An 18,378-nucleotide genomic window follows, 5' to 3' on the forward strand; every position below is an offset into this window, starting at 1 on the left:
TTGCCATGCACTTCACGGTGGTTGCAGAGTATAGATGTCGATAGTAGGCTACTGTTATCATCTTCTAAAGATACATTTAACTTTTTTGTAATCAGGCATTGCAAAACCAGTGCACATCAGTTTTTTGTTTATGTAAATGACATATATAATAACGAGATTACCGAAGCTACTCGCACACTGAAAACAGTCTTAAATGGAATAAAAGATCAAAAAGTTATTGTAATATACTTTACTCACAGGCATGATCTAATGGACTGGTTTGTATAAGCAAGGAAATCCAGAAAGCTAACAATGTTTACCAATAAACCTGCAGAAAGGCAAATCTTATTTATGTAAAAAAACTTGGTGAGTTAATACAAACTATTTACATCAACATTGAAACAGGAAATTAAGTTTCACTAGAGACAACAGATCACTCAGACAGAAGAGGCTCCACTCTAGAATGCAACCAGCAGCTGACTGTTGAAGATAAGCCTGCCCTCATACATGTAGAAGCCACAGAAACAACAGAAGAGGAATCATTGTCAGTATCAATGGCTATAACAACAGCAGTAATAGCAAGGAATTTAAAATCAGTAATAACAGAAGATCCACATTGCAGTGAACTGGATGAAATGAGAAGAACAATATTGATGAGATCAGCATCATTACCACAAATAGTGCAGGAATCATCAGCAACAGCAGCAGTTACACTAGCAGCAGCAGCAACTGTAGAAAAAACAGCATCTAGCATTGTGTGTAAAAGGAGGACAGTGCCTCCTTCCTATCTAAAGGATGTTTTAATAGAAGGAGGGAAGAAGAAGTGTCCAAGATAAGTAATATTTATTGTTTAACAGTGTTTTACCAGGATGTTCAGTCAATAGAAACAATGTGCAACAATTAGAAATTTAACTGAAAACCATAGACAGCTTGATTATCTGCGTTACTGAACACTGGTGGAAAGGCACTGAAATTGAATACACAGTTTAACCTTCTTACGTATTAGGCTGTCACTATAGCAGAACATTAAAGAGGGGCAGAGGTTCACGTATTTATGTTGAAATAGGACTTCAGATCACAGTTAGAAGTGACATGATTTCCCCAAGTGAAGAATAACAGTAAAATACAATAAAAAACTGTTTATACTGTTCTTATGTAGATCTCTTAATGGTTATGTTGAAACCTTTTCCACTAAATTAATACAAGTACTGGACAACATATGTAATGCTAAAGGAAATATTATTATTTGTGGAGATTTAAATATCAATATGATGAAAATAGATGAAGTCGGCAACAGATTCTTGAATGTCTTATACAGTTATGGTAGCAAACGCCTCAAGAACAGCCATTCGCTCATCCCCAAATACTGGCCATATAGTAACAGATATCAATCTTAAATCTTGTAAAAAATCTGTTAAAAACCTTGGAGTTACCAGACCACTTTGGTCAAATTGTAGAACTCAAAATATCTACAAAGAAACAAACAAAAGTGCTTAGCTACAGAAAGGTGTTTTCAAAATCAAAGAGGGGCAGATTTGCAATGCAGATGACCACCCAAACATGGTCAGAAGTATACTCAGGAACAAATAAAAATGAAAAATTCAACAAATGCACGAACATATTTAAATTAAAACTTGAAGAGGAATTTCTTAAGTTACCAATCTGTTGGGGAGTCTAGCAGAAGGGATGGGGTAACAAAAGATATCAGAAAATCCTCTAAAACTCTCAGATATCTCAGTTCTATTAAAGAAAATAAGAGTGACCCAGTCTTCTTACAGTTATTTCTCAGATACTAAAGGACACACGGAAAACTGTAGCAGGAAGCAAAAGTAATACAAAATGATGGGATCATACAGCACTCAAACAATAAAAGTAAAGCCATTTGGAATATAGTAAAACAAGAAACTGGTAACACAAAGACAAAGCAGATCAATATAAAAATCATAAATAAAGATAGTTTAACAGGTAGCCCCAGAGACCTGCCCAACTTTGTAAACAATTACTTGAGTAAAATAGTAATCAAACTGCAAGAAAATCTTCCAAACATACAAGATGGAGCAACAAAATAATAACTATGTACCTTACACAACACTGCTGCTATCCACCACTTGGGAGGAATTCAGGAGAATTGTACAAACATTTGAAAGTGAAATATCCACACGTCTGGCTGAAGTACCAACATGTCTACTAAAAGACTGCACTAGCAGTATAAAAGCACCCCTAATAGTCTTTATAAATGAGTCAGTCTCATAAGGTTGCTTCCCTGATTACCTAAAGCATCCAAACGTCTACCATATATAAAAAAGATGATATAGAGAACAGAGAGAATTACAGATAAGTTTCATTACTTCTTCCTTTTCAAAAATTATAGATCGTTTAGGTCTTACCAAGCAGACAGAGTGCAGAGGATAGAGACATCCCAAATTTCAAGTGGCTGTAATTACATGGTGAAACATCCTTCAGATCAAGAATATCTGAACACTGGAGACCCTCATGGGAGTGTATTAGGCCCAATTCTGTTTCTCATTTACATTAATGGCTTCCCACTGGGGGTCATACAAGGAGAAATGTTAGAAATAAAGGCTAAAAAGGCACTTACAGTGGTCCAAAACTGGTCAAATAACAATAAAACAAGACTAATAACTTGAACTTTAATTACATAATGAAACCATAGCGTGTGTACTGGCACAAAATTTTTAGATATGTTTGTTGATCAAAAATTAAAATGGGATGAACATGAACAGATCAGGGTACTTTGCAAAAGAATTATCACAGCATGCTGTCATTACGAATAATAACCACAGTTGTAATAATAGCTCATGTCTAAAAGCAACATACTATACAAACATAAATTCTGACATCAGTTATGGCATAATATTCTGTGGTGAAAATGCTCGGAATATGGAAAATCTGTTCTAACTGCAATAATGAGCCATCAGAATAATGAGCATGCACAACAAAAGAAAATGTGTTATTTTGACAGTGCAAAGTGAATATGTATTCCAACTTCAGTACACACACACACACACACACACACACACACACACACACACACACACACACATTGTGCAATATGCAGCAAACAGCTCCATACATGATCGTCAAACCAGATACAGTGATTGCTTGTACTTGAAACCACTATGTTTCACCAAAAAGTCAAGGTATATGATAAACTGCCAAAAGAGATCAAAATCATAAAGGAACTTTATAAATTTAAAACATATTTCAAGGAATATTTACTAAAAAATAGTTTTTACTCCATTAAAGAGTTCATGCTACATAAAATTATTACAAATAAATAATCAGGTTGACCAATTATAAAGTAGACGAAGAGGATGGAGTATATCTGTAAGCAATAAAATACATTGTAGTTTATAACTTACAAAGTGTATGATTGGACGAGTCTTATGATTCATTTCTCTTGTTTGAAGCAGGCTTTTCTGCTTTTTTATGCAGTGATAAATTGTGTACATGTTTATTTTTACTATGAATTTCTCATATATACTCTGTTTTTCCCCATTATCTTATGTACCTCTGTTTTACATGTGGTGTGTGTGTGTGTGTGTGTGTGTGTGTGTGTGTGTGTGTGTGTGTGTGTGTGTGTGTGTGTGCGTGTGATGACAATATCCATACAAAGGAATTAGTCTCTGGATGAATGTATAAATATATAAATAATGTAAATAAAATAGAAAGAAAATTCCACATGGGAAAAATATATTAAAAACAAAGATTCCAAGACTTACCAAGCGGGAAAGCGCCGGTAGACAGGCACAATAAAATAACACACAAACACACACACAAAATTTCTAGCTTTCGCAACCAACGGTTGCTTCTTCAGGAAAGAGGGAAGGAGAGGGAAAGACAAAAAGATGTGGGTTTTAAGGGAGAGGGTAAGGAGTCATTCCAATCCCGGGAGTGGAAAGACTTACCTTAGGGGGAAAAAGGGATAGGTATATACTCGCACGCGCGCGCGCGCACACACACACACACACACACACACACACACACACACACACACACACATCCATACATACATATACAGACAGAAGTAGACATATTTTCTAGAATTTTGAGGTGTTGGGGGGAGTGGAGCTGGAAGTGGGAGATTGAGTAGATTGGAGAGACTGGGTCTGTGTGCAATGAGAGGAGGTTGAGGTTTGTTAGAAAGGTTGTGGAAGGTGAGTGAGTTGCCTTTCCAGAGGTGGGAAACCAGGAGATTGGATAGTTTTTTGAGGTGGAGGGTGGCATGCTGTTCTAATTTGCGGTTGGCCTGTAGGAGGAGGCTATGAACAGCTAGTGTGGATGTGGGAGAGGAAAGATTGAGGACTTTGATTTGCGATAGGAGTTGATGGGTGTGTTCATTGGCCGAGTCGATGTAAGGTGAAGGATTAGGCGGGTGAGGGCTATGGATTGTGCAGTTTGGAACTGGTATAAGGACTGATGGAAAGAAGGATTGTAGCCAGAGATGGGAACTTTAAGTGTGAGGCCTTGGGGGGTAATGCCAATTGTCAGACAAGCCTGAGTAAATAAAATATGGGAGCGTAATCTGGCTAGGGTGAAGGCATGTTTGCGGAGGGAATGTAAATAAAATTTAATGGGGTCGTTGTAGGGATGTTGTGAGGTTGAGATGGTATTAGAAGGTGGAAAGGGTAACATTAGGTTAAAGTGAAAATAAATAGGTATATATATAGGGAGTGATATAGGTGTGAAAAAGTCGAAAAACTGTTGGTTTGAGATGAGCTATATTGATCCTGTGCTGAACTTAGGTTGGCGAACAACAATGGGTGCAAAGGTTAGGTAGTTGTGTTGTCTCCAACATGTCTGCTTCTGTCTGTATATGTATGGATGGATATGTGTGTGTGTGTGTGTGTGTGTGTGTGTGTGTATGTGTGCGCGCGCGCGAGTATATACCTGTCCGTTTTTCCCCCTAAGGTAAGTCTTTCTGCTCCCGGGATTGGAATGACTCCTTGCCCTCTCCCTTAAAACCCACATCCTTTAGTCTTTCCCTCTCCTTCCCTCTTTCCTGAAGAAGCAACTATTGGTTGTGAAAGCTAGAAATTTTGTGTGTGTGTTTGTGTGTTATTTTATTCTGCCTGTCTACCAGCACTTTCCCGCTTGGTAAGTCTTGGAATCTTTGTTTTAAATATATAAGTATATAAATAAATTCACTCAATCCCACATCATTTCCTGTAAATCCAGTTGTGAAGAAGAGCCTTCAGGGACATGTACTGAGTCAAGTTGTATATAAACAGCAGAAGAGACCACTGCTGCCTTCTTCTGTAAAGTATATCAGTAACAAATTATCACAACTGCTTACCTAAACACAGTTATCTAATACTTCAAACAAAGCATCTAAGTAACTTTACACTGCACACTCATAAATTCCATTTCATCTGCTGTGCTCTGTATAAGACAATGGAGAAATAATCTCAGCCTCCAGGAGGAACATACCAATCACAATAGGAAAGAAGGCAGGCACTAACAGGTGTGAGTACACCAGAGCTATCACTTTAACAAGTCATGGTTGCAAAATACTAACACAAATTAGCTACAGTACAATGGAATGACAGCTGACCTGCAGGAAGAACAGAGAAATGTTGAAACAAGTGAAGCAATACAGATATTTTGATTTATTGTAGAAGACAGCCAGCCGGTGTGGCCGTGCGGTTAAAGGCGCTTCAGTCTGGAAAAACGAGACCACTATGGTCACAGGTTCGAATCCTGCCTCGGGCATGGATATGTGTTATGTCCTTAGGTTAGTTAGGTTTAAGTAGTTCTAAGTTCTAGGGGACTGATGACCGCAGATGTTAAGTCCCATAGTGCTCAGAGCCATTTTTTTGTAGAATACAGTTTGAAGAAAGACTAACATGAATATATAAATTATGAGACAGAAAAGCTGGTCATGGCTTACCTTCGGGATGTGAAATTTGCTGTGCTCAGAGCTATTTTTTTGTAGAATACAGTTTGAAGAAAGACTAACAGGAATATATAAATTATGAGACAGAAAAGCTGGTCATGGCTTACCTTTGGGATGTGAAATTTGTATTGCTAATACACACAGTAATGTTTTTGAGATCATCGCAAGATAACAGTTTTGACAGTCTTGGCCCCCATCAGGAAATGTTTCAAACTTCATTAAGTAGTTAGGGAAAGTACTAAAAAGACTTAGTAGAAATAACTGTGCATTTATTTACGTGAAAATTTTAATATATATTCCCTCTCAGATAGTTCTGATTGAGGGCATGTAGAGTTACTGATGACCATCTGTGATTTGACCCTGACAGTAACATTCCCAATAAGACAAAAAAGACATAGTGCAACAGCAAATAGTAATTTGTTTCTGAATCTACCTTTAATGCTATAGATGTCAGCCCAAAGATAAATAGTTTCCAACTAGTCCCAAACTGTGATAGGCAGTATATTTTAGATGTTTGTAGAGTTCAGCACTTTACTCTCAGACAAGACTACAAATAGTCTTTCAGATAATGATGGACAAATCTTCACACTTTATGATGTAGGCCAGTTCAATACCCAATATCCCCTATGGTTATTCGTGAGAGTAATTAAAAAAGGTCAAAAAAGCTTTCAACCATAACTTGCAGGAAACAGATTGACCTTTAATATACAGATTTTGTAATACTGTTGCTAAATTTAACCATTTATAGATGAATTTTCTGCCCTTTTTAAAGAATCCTTTTAAAAGAAGCAGGTCAGAAATACTGTTTCCAGTTCTGTAAGTTAGACTTGGTTTACAAAAGGTATTAAACAGTCACATAATAACCAAAAGGAAGTTTTATGCTGCAAACACTATATTTAAAGACGTAGACAAATTGTAATGCTACATACATAACAAAAATTTTTATAAAAAGCAATGCAGAAATCAAAACATATGATTCAGATAAATCTAGTAATAAAATTCTAATAATAAAATAAAAACAGTTTGGAATATTGGAAAAAGAGAAACAAGTACAAATACAATGAACACAGGTAAAACCAGGTATGAGGGAAAGGTAATAGAGAATGCAAAACCCTTAGCTACAATTTTTGGCAAAAACTTCCTCAGTCATCAAATGGCTATACTCCCTTTTTGATGAAACCATGACCAAATGCCAAGCTGAATACTCCAATGTAATCAAAGAAATCATCCTAATCCTGTTACCTTAAAGAAAATTTGAAAAGCCATAAAGTCACTAAAAAATAAAAACTATGTGGGAGTAAAGTGTTGTTCCTGAGAGACCTATGTATGCCATTGTGAAGACCTTTTATAAGGAAGGTGATAAAACTGAACTCACTATCACCCTGGTTTTTTGTCAACAGCTTTCTCTAAAATTCTAGACTGAACACCTATGAAGAATGGTGTTCCCAACAAGAGCAAGTTTGCCTTTCAATAGAACTGTTCAAGAGGAGACACAATATGTGCATTGTAGAAACCCATGGCAGCAGCGTTTGTGTGTTCACCTCACAGTGCTCAGTAGGCACGTTCCCACATCAACTCATTCAATACAAGGATGCCGGCAGGAAATGAAAGCTATTCACATGGAATCAATGTTGTAGGTTGTCTATTGTGCTGTCGTTGCTGCTGGGATGCCTGCACCACGATCTGTGTCACAAGGCCATCAAGGTGTTCACTGTGTGAGTGTGTGTGCGTGTCATTGTAAGAATAAAGATATGTGCAATTTACTCTATTATGGCTATTAGAGTTGATTACCTGCTCATTCTTAATGACCTCACACCCCACCACCATTCACCTGCAATGAAACCTCTTACAGCACTTGCAAATGATGCTCTTGAATTTCTGAAAGAGAAGATGATTGCAGTTGGTGCCTTTTTTGATTTATCAACACCTTTTGACTGTGTTGATCACCATATACACTTGGAGAAAGGTATATTATGTGAAACATTTAGGATGTTCTTCTTCGGTGTGTTTTAGCTTTTAGGAAGCTTTAATTGTCGCGTGCTAGTAATAGTGTTCCACAGATTTCGTGTTTGTTTTGAATACAGTCAGAGAGAGTCCCTTTAGTCAGCCATAGTGCCAGTAGTGTCAGTGTCGCCCTAACCGCCATCTGCTTCACGTCTGCTGTGCAGCGAGCTACCTTAATTTAAGTATTAACTGTATTTTTCTTACTTGTCACTTCTTCTTCGGTGTGTTTTTGCTTTTAGGAAGCTTTAATTGTCGCGTGCTAGTAATAGTGTTCCACAGATTTCGTGTTTGTTTTGAATACAGTCAGAGAGAGTCCCTTTAGTCAGTCATAGTGCCAGTAGTGCTAGTGTTTGTTTTGAATACAGACCAGAGACAGGTAGTGATATTTTCATTGTTTTCTACAGAGTGTGGTTAGCAATCACAGTTTAGTCAATAATCTGCCGCCTTTAGTGAATTAGCAGTCTAGTTAAAAGTTGATTAAGTCTCTTCAGTAAATTTATTCCTTAGGATGGATAGGATGTGTGACTGCTGTGTACGGACGCAGGAGGAGCTGACCACTCTTCGCGAACAGCTGAGCGTGTTGATGGCCGCGGTCAGCCGTCTTCAGGCTGCTGCCTCGGAGTGTAGCGGCAGTGGGGAGTCTGGTGCGTCGCAGGGTACACCCCAGGTGTTACATGCTTCACCCACTGTCCCTGCTGTCGAGACATTTTCGCGGGTACCGGGCGCGGTTGGTCCACCCTCTCCCCAAGGGGACTGGCGGGTTCAGCGGCGTTCGCGGCGCACGAGGCGGAGGGTCAATGTGGAGGCTGGCCGTGTGGCATCGCCCGCTCTGTCTGTGAGTGGACATGTGGCTGCTCCTTCAGCAAAGTCCGAGCAGGCACACAGGGGGAGGGGTTTATTAGTTATTGCGAGCTCCAACGTTAGGCGGGTGATGGAGCCCCTTAGGGAAATAGCGGACAGGTCGGGGAAGAGGGCCAGTGTACACTCTGTCTGCTTTCCGGGGGGTCTCATCCGAGATGTGGAGGAGGCCCTACCGGCGGAGATAGAGAGCACAGGCGGTTGGCGGAGTTGGTGAAGGCGGAAAGCCTAGCTCGCGGGGTGGAATCAGAGCTAACTATTTGTAGTATCGTAACCAGAACCGATCGCGGTCCTCTGGTTTGGAGCCGAGTGGAAGGCTTAAACCAGAGGCTCAGACGATTCTGCGGAGAGCTGGGGTGCAAATTTCTCGACCTCCGCTATCGGGTGGAGAAATGTAGGGTCCCCCTGAATAGGTCAGGCGTGCACTACACGCCGGAAGCGGCTACGAGGGTAGCGGAGTACGTGTGGAGTGCACATGGGGTTTTTTTTAGGTTAGAGAATTCCCTCCCTAGGCCCGACAAGACGCCTCCTGAGACGCGGCAAGGCAGGAGTAGGCAAACTGCAACAGGAAATAACAATATTAATGTGCTAATAGTAAACTGCAGGAGCGTCTATAGAAAGGTCCCAGAACTGCTCTCATTAATAAACGGTCACAACGCCCATATAGTACTAGGGACAGAAAGTTGGCTGAAACCACATGTAAACAGTAATGAAATCCTAAACTCAGATTGGAATGTATACCGCAGAGACAGGCTGGACAGTGAAGGGGGAGGCGTGTTTATAGCGATAAGAAGTGCAATAGTATCGAAGGAAATTGACGGAGATTCGAATTGTGAAATGATTTGGGTGAAGGTCGCTGTTAAGACAGGTTCAGACATGGTAATTGGATGTCTCTATAGGCCCCCGGGCTCAGCAGCTGTTGTGGCTCAGCATCTGAACAATAATTTGGAAAATATTTCGAGTAGATTTCCCCACCATGTTATAGTTCTGGGTGGAGATTTTAATTTGCCGGATATAGACTGGGAGACTCAAACGTTCATAACGGGTGGCAGGGACAAAGAATCCAGTGAAATGTTTTTAAGTGCTTTATCTGAAAACTACCTTGAGCAGTTAAACAGAGAACCGACTCGTGGCGATAACATATTAGACCTTCTGGTGACAAACAGACCCGAACTATTTGAATCAGTTAATGCAGAACAAGGAATCAGCGATCATAAAGCGGTTACTGCATCGATGATTTCAGCCGTAAATAGAAATATTAAAAAAGGTAGGAAGATTTTTCTGTTTAGCAAAAGTGACAAAAAGCAGATTACAGAGTACCTGACGGCTCAACACAAAAGTTTTGTCTCAAGTACAGATAGTGTTGAGGATCAGTAGACAAAGTTCAAAACCATAGTACAATATGCGTTAGATGAGTATGTGCCAAGCAAGATCGTAAGAGATGGGAAAGAGCCACTGTGGTACAACAACCGAGTTAGAAAACTGCTGCGGAAGCAAAGGGAACTTCACAGCAAACATAAACATAGCCAAAGCCTTGCAGACAAACAAAAATTACGCGAAGCGAAATGTAGTGTGAGGAGGGGTATGCGAGAGGCTTTCAATGAATTCGAAAGTGAAGTTCTATGTACTGACATGGCAGAAAATCCTAAGAGTATTTGGTCCTATGTCAAAGCGGTAGGTGGATCAAAACAAAATGTCCAGACACTCTGTGACCAAAATGGTACTGAAACAGAGGATGACAGACTAAAGGCCGAAATACTAAATGTCTTTTTCCAAACCTGTTTCACAGAGGAAGACTGCACTGTGCTTCCTTCTCTAGATTGTCGGACAGTTGACAAAATGGTAGATACCGAAATAAGCGACAGAGGGATAGAGAAACAATTAAAATCGCTCAAGAGAGGAAAGGCCGCTGGTCCTGATGGGATACCAGTTCGATTTTACACAGAGAACGCGAAGGAACTTGCCCCCCTTCTTGCAGCGGTGGACCGTAGGTCTCTAGAAGAGCGTAGCGTTCCAAAGGATTGGAAAAGGGCACAGGTTATCCCCGTTTTCAAGAAGGGACGTCGAACAGATGTGCAGAACTATAGACCTATATCTCTAACGTCGATCAGTTGTAGAATTTTGGAACACATATTATGTTCGAGTATAATGTCTTTTCTGAAGACTAGAAATCTACTCTGTAGGAATCAGCATGGGTTTCGAAAAAGACGGTCGTGTGAAACCCAGCTCGCGCTATTCGCCCACGAGACTCAGAGGGCCTTAGACACGGGTTCACAGGTAGATGCCGTGTTTCTTGACTTCCGCAAGGCGTTTGACACAGTTCCCCACAGTCGTTTAATGAACAAAGTAAGGGCATACGGACTATCAGATCAATTGTGTGATTGGATTGAGGAGTTCCTAGCAGCTGGGCTGTGCTGATACATTTGGCAGCTGATTAAAAGAAACACATCTGGTGGCACTGCACTGTGCACTCACACGCACACACACTACTAGTGGGATACAGCATACTCTTATTTGATATCATACTGATAACAGTACAACTACAATATTGACAGAAGCATGTGGAAACAGTAGCACACAGTTCCACTGCCATATCACTCATCATTCCATCTGTTGTAGCATCACTTTAGTTGCTTATGGAAACCGAGCTTTACTTTCTATATGCAAATCAGCTTCACTTTCTATATGCAAAACAGTTGCTCAGTTAGATTTGAGTTGTTATTTAAACATATTGTACTCCTTCTTAACACTCTTCAGTTAATTAAGTACATATATATTGTTTTCACAGGTGGGTAGCTTAAAATTCCTTCCTTTTGCAGTTAGCTTGAATTCAGTACTCTATCGTAATAGTGTAGAACCAAAGATAGTATTGATTTCCACTTTACATCATATTCACTATTCCTCTGTTACTTATTTTTCAAAATCAGCAATCATCCTATTGACATTTCAGATAGCACAAATGGGAATAAAGGTTTCAGATGCAATGTACTTTCAGAAATCCAAACACTGTGAATACTTTTATCATCGCAAACAACTTCATGCAGATTTATTTTCACCACAAAGTGCAATATACACTCCTGGAAATTGAAATAAGAACACCGTGAATTCATTGTCCCAGGAAGGGGAAACTTTATTGACACATTCCTGGGGTCAGATACATCACATGATCACACTGACAGAACCACAGGCACATAGACACAGGCAACAGAGCATGCACAATGTCGGCACTAGTACAGTGTATATCCACCTTTCGCAGCAATGCAGGCTGCTATTCTCCCATGGAGACGATCGTAGAGATGCTGGATGTAGTCCTGTGGAACAGCTTGCCATGCCATTTCCATCTGGCGCCTCAGTTGGACCAGCGTTCGTGCTGGACGTGCAGACCGTGTGAGACGACGCTTCATCCAGTCCCAAACAAGCTCAATGGGGGACAGATCCGGAGATCTTGCTGGCCAGGGTAGTTGACTTACACCTTCTAGAGCACGTTTGGTGGCACGGGATACATGCGGACGTGCATTGTCCTGTTGGAACAGCAAGTTCCCTTGCCGGTCTAGGAGTGGTAGAACGATGGGTTCGATGACGGTTTGGATGTACCGTGCACTATTCAATGTCGCCTCAACGATCACCAGAGGTGTACGGCCAGTGTAGGAGATCGCTCCCCACACCATGATGCCGGGTGTTGGCCCTGTGTGCCTCGGTCGTGGGCAGTCCTGATTGTGGCGCTCACCTGCACGGCGCCAAACACGCATACGACCATCATTGGCACCAAGGCAGAAGCGACTCTCATCGCTGAAGACGACACGTCTCCATTCGTCTCTCCATTCACGCCTGTCGCGACACCACTGGAGGCGGGCTGCACGATGTTGGGGCGTGAGCGGAAGACGGCCTAACGGTGTGCGGGACCGTTGCCCAGCTTCATGGAGACGGTTGCGAATGGTCCTCGCCGAGACCCCAGGAGCAACAGTGTCCCTAATTTGCTGGGAAGTGGCGGTGCGGTCCCCTACGGCAGTGCGTAGGATCCTACGGTCTTGGCGTGCATCCGTGCGTCGCTGCGGTCCGGTCCCAGGTCGACGGGCACGTGCACCTTCCGCCGACCACTGGCGACAACATCGATGTAGTGTGGAGACCTCACGCCCAACATGTTGAGCAATTCGGCGGTACGTCCACCCGGCCTCCCGCGTGCCCACTATATGCCCTCGCTCATAGTCCGTCAACTGCACATACGGTTCACGTCCACGCTGTCGCGGCATGCTACCAGTGTTAAAGACTGCGATGGAGCTCCGTATGCCACGGCAAACTGGCTGACACTGACGGCGGCGGTGTACAAATGCTGCGCAGCTAGCGCCATTCGACGGCCAACACCGCGGTTCCTGGTGTGTCCGCTGTGCCGTGCGTGTGATCATTGCTTGTACAGCCCTCTCGCAGTGTCCGGAGCAAGTATGGTGGGTCTGACACACCGGTGTCAATGTGTTCTTTTTTCCATTTCCAGGAGTGTATGTCACAATTAATTTGTGACCCTACAAATATGTTAATCAAGTGTGACTTGAACAAAACTGAATGCAGACCATAATGAACATTTTCATTACCTGTAATCATATGTTAGAATTACTTTTTTTTACATTATTGTAATAATTGTCACAGAAATGACGTGCAGCCTTAGGCTTCCTCTTGTGATATACAGCTATCAATTCACTGAAAATGTCACCTGGTGGCACAATATCCGCATCCCACATGAAAAACTGCCATTGGCCCCCATCTCCATCTTCATGCTGCTCATGTAACAAAGAAACATGCAACAAACACTGTGCAGTTTTTAATATTAAATCGTGCTACAGTAAAAATTCGTAATATCCATAAAAATTGTAAACATTTATTACAGAGGTCTAAAATATGAGAAGACCAGTTAATTTTCTTATCTCTTTGCATGCCAAAAGCATTTTCCACTTCTATTCTTTTTATTAGCTGATTTCCACATGTCACATATATTTTTCTCTGTTTTTCTGTGTTTTTTTTCAGAACAGAATAAAATTGATCTCACTAGAATTTAGTGAATGCACATTTGCACTGAAGTTATTAATCACTTCCAAGAGTGTATAGTTAATCCGTTCCTCAAATCTATCATCTGATCTCCTGCTTACAAAAATTGTAGGTCATTTTAAAGATAAAGCATAACGATTTGGCCAAGAATCGAGCTCTGGGACCCTCCACAACTGATTGAATTCTATCCAGATTGAGCAGAGATGTCACGTACCCTAACTGTGCTGTTTAATATTGTTTTTTGTTTTCTATGTTGGAGAGACAGTTGTAACCAATTACATCTACATCTACATCCATACTCCGCAAGCCACCCGACGGTGTGTGGTGCAGGGTACCATGAGTACCTCTATAGGTTCTCCCTTCTATTCCAGTCTCGTATTGTACGTGGAAATAAGGATTGTCGGTATGCTTCTGTGTGGGCTCTAATCTCTCTGATTTTATCCTCATGGTCTCTTCGCTAGATATACGTAGGAGGGAGCAATATACTGCTTGACTCTTCGGTGAAGGTATATTCTCGGAGCTTTAACAAAAGCCCGTACCGAGTTACTGAGCGTCTCTCCTGCAGAGTCTTCCACTGGAGTTTATCTATCATCTCCGTAATGCTTTCGCAATTACTAAATGATCCTGTAACGAAGCGCGCTGCTCTCCGTTGGATCTTCTCGATCTCTTCTATCAACCCTATCTGGTGCGGATCCCACACTGCTGAGCAGTATTCAAGCAGTGGGCGAACAAGCGTACTGTAATCTACTTCCTTTGTTGTCGGATTGCATTTCCTTAGGATTCTTCCAATGAATCTCAGTCTGGCATCTGCTTTACCGACGATCAACTTTATATGATCATTCCATTTTAAATCACTCCTAATGCGTACTCCCAGATAATTTATGGAATTAACTGCTTCCAGTTGCTGACCTGCTATTTTGTAGCTAAATGACAAGGGACCTATCTTTCTATGTATTCGCATCACATTACACTTGTCTACATTGAGATTCAATTGCCATTCCGTGCACCATGCGTCAATTCGCTGCAGATCCTCCTGCATTTCAGTACAATTTTCCATTGTTGCAACCTCTCGATACACCACAGCATCATCTGCAAAAAGCCTCAGTGAACTTCCGATGTCATCCACCAGGTCATTTATGTATATTGTGAATAGCAACGGTCCTATGACACTCCCCTGCGGCACACCTGAAATCACTCTTACTTCGGAAGACTTCTCTCCATTGAGAAAAACATGCTGCGTTCTGTTATCTAGGAACTCCTCAATCCAATCACACAATTGATCTGATAGTTCGAATGCTCTTACTTTGTTCATTAAACGACTGTGGGGAACTGTGTCAAACGCCTTGCGGAAGTCAAGAAACACGGCATCTACCTGTGAACCCGTGTCTAAGGCCCTCTGAGTCTCGTGGACGAATAGCGCGAGCTGGTTTCACACGACCGTCTTTTTCGAAACCCATACTGATTCCTACAGAGTAGATTTCTAGTCTCCAGAAAAGACATTATACTCGAACATAATACGTGTTCCAAAATTCTACAACTGATCGATGTTAGAGATATAGGTCTATAGTTCTGCACATCTGTTCGACGTCCCTTCTTGAAAACGGGGATGACCTGTGCCCTTTTCCAATCCTTTGGAACGCTACGCTCTTCTACTCTGTGTAAAATCAAACTGGTATCCCATCAAGTCCAGCGGCCTTTCCTCTTTTGAGCGATTTTAATTGTTTCTCTATCCCTCTGTCGTCTGTTTCGATATCTACCATTTTGTCACCTGTGCGACAATCTAGAGAAGGAACTACAGTGCAGTCTTCCTCTGTGAAACAGCTTTGGAAAATGACATTTAGCATTTCGGCCTTTAGTGTGTCATCCTCTGTTTCAGTACCATTTTGGTCACAGAGTGTCTGGACATTTTGTTTTGATCCACCTACCGCTTTGACATAAGACCAAAATTTCTTAGGATTTTCTGCCATGTCAGTACATAGAACTTTATTTTCGAATTCATTGAACGCCTCTCGCATAGCCCTCTTCACACTACATTTCGCTTCGCGTAATTTTTGTTTGTCTGCAAGGCTTTGGCTATGTTTATGTTTGCTGTGAAGTTCCCTTTGCTTCCGCAGCAGTTTTCTAACTCGGTTGTTGTACCACGGTGGCTCTTTTCCATCTCTTACGCTCTTGCTTGGCACATACTCAACTAACGCTTATTGTACGATGGTTTTGAACCTTGTCCACTGATCCTCAACACTATCCGTACTTGAGACAAAACTTTTGTGTTGAGCCATCAAGTACTCTGAAATCTGCTTTTTGTCACTTTTGCTAAACAGAAAAATCTTCCTATCTTTTTTAATATTTCTATTTACGGCTGAAATCATCGATGCAGTAACTGCTTTATGATCGCTGATTCCCTGTTCTGCATTAACTGATTCAAATAGTTCGGATCTGTTTGTCACCAGAAGGTCTAATATGTTATCGCCACGAGTCGGTTCTCTGTTTAACTGCTCAAGGTTGTTTTCAGATAAAGCCCTTAAAAACATTTCACTGGATTCTTTGTCCCTGCCACCCGTTATGAACGTTTGAGTCTCCCAGTCTATATCAGGCAAATTAAAATCTCCACCCAGAACTATAACATGGTGGGGAAATCTACTCGAAATATTTTCCAAATTATTGTTCAGGTGCTGAGCCACAACAGCTGCTGAGCCCGGGGGCCTATAGAGACATCCAATTACCATGTCTGAACCTGCCTTAACAGCTACCTTCACCCAAATCATTTCACAATTCGAATCTCCGTCAATTTCCTTCGATACTATTGCACTTCTTATCGCTATAAACACGCCTCCCCCTTCACTGTCCAGCCTGTCTCTGCGGTATACATTCCAGTCTGAGTTTAGGATTTCATTACTGTTTACATGTGGTTACAGCCAACTTTCTGTCCCTAGTACTATATGGGCGTTGTGACCGTTTATTAATGAGAGCAGTTCTGGGACCTTTCTATAGACGCTCCTGCAGTTTACTATTAGCACATTAATATTGTTATTCCCTGTTGCATTTTGCCTACTCCTGCCTTGCCGCGTCTCAGGAGGCGTCTTGTCGGGCCTAGGGAGGGAATTCTCTAACCTAAAAAAACCCCATGTGCACTCCACACGTACTCCGCTACCCTCGTAGCCGCTTCCGGCGTGTAGTGCACGCCTGACCTATTCAGGGGGACCCTACATTTCTCCGCCTGACAGCGGAGGTCGAGAAATTTGCACCCCAGCTCTGCGCAGAATCGTCTGAGCCTCTGGTTTAAGCCTTCCACTCTGCTCCAAACCAGAGGACCGTGATCGGTTCAGGGAACGATACTACAAATAGTTAGCTCTGATTCCACCCCGCGAGTGAGGCTTTCCGCCTTCACCAACTCCGCCAACCGCCTGTACGAACTGAGGATGACCTCTGAACCCAGACGGCAGGAGTCATTGGTGCCGATATGAGCAACAATTTGCAGTCGGGTGCACCCAGTGCTCTCTATCGCCGCCGGTAGGGCCTCCTCCACATCTCGGATGAGTCTCCCCGGCAAGCAGACAGAGTGAACACTGGCCTTCTTCCCCGACCTGTCCGCTATTTCCCTAAGGGGCTCCATCACCCGCCTAACGTTGGAGCTCGCAATAACTAATAAACCCCTCCCCCCGTGTGCCTGCTCGGACCTTGCTGAAGGAGCAGCCACATGTCCAGTCACAGGCAGAGCGGGCGATGCCACACGGCCAGCCTCCACATTGACCCTCCGCCTCGTGCGCCGCGAACGCCGCTGAACCCGCCAGTCCCCTTGGGGAGAGGGTGGCCCAACCGCGCACCAAGCTTATATCTGCACCATTTCCTTGTTGCAACAACATACAAGACAGTAGAGGGCCATGGAAACTAAGTTTCCCACCCCCTCGATGAGACCAGCTGCAGTGATGAGGATACTTGGTGTGGATGCCAATGGCACCTTTGAGCTTACAGTTCCATATTGCTGTGGTGGATTGGCTGTATCAAACATGCCTTAAGCAGGGCATTTATTGGCTATGGCAGAGATAAGTCTGGCTGACAACAGATGACATCAGAATTTTGTAACACAACATTAAGGGAACTGGCAATACAACCACCAATGCCTGACTGTCAACAGGCCATCCAACACATCAAAGAATTTGGACCGTGTCAGAGTCCATTCAAGACTACAAGATAGTGTCCGTGATGAATGAGCATCGCTGAATTACATAGTACAAGGAAGACATTAGGCAAGCACATGCTCATCAAGGCAGTCGAAACAACAGAAGGGTGGCAAGCTGTGTCATAAACATAAACAGTGTACACTAATACTACCACAACTTGTATGTCAAGGGCCCAACGAGTGACATGGGATTGGTAGATGTGTTACACAATGTGGAGGCAACCAAGGCTGTGTAGGATGATGGCGTGTTTCTGGCAGACGTTACCTGGGATGAACTGGATATGGCCTTGAAGAGTGGTGTGTTGAATAAATCACTTGGCCTGATGGACTCCCAATTTAGTTTTATTGCTCTTTCTCTGGTCTCAGGGTGCAACATGCATCCAAATGTATAAGGCAATTATGACAC

Source organism: Schistocerca gregaria, chromosome 4, assembly GCF_023897955.1.
Source record: "Schistocerca gregaria isolate iqSchGreg1 chromosome 4, iqSchGreg1.2, whole genome shotgun sequence".
NCBI lineage: Eukaryota > Metazoa > Arthropoda > Insecta > Orthoptera > Acrididae > Schistocerca > Schistocerca gregaria.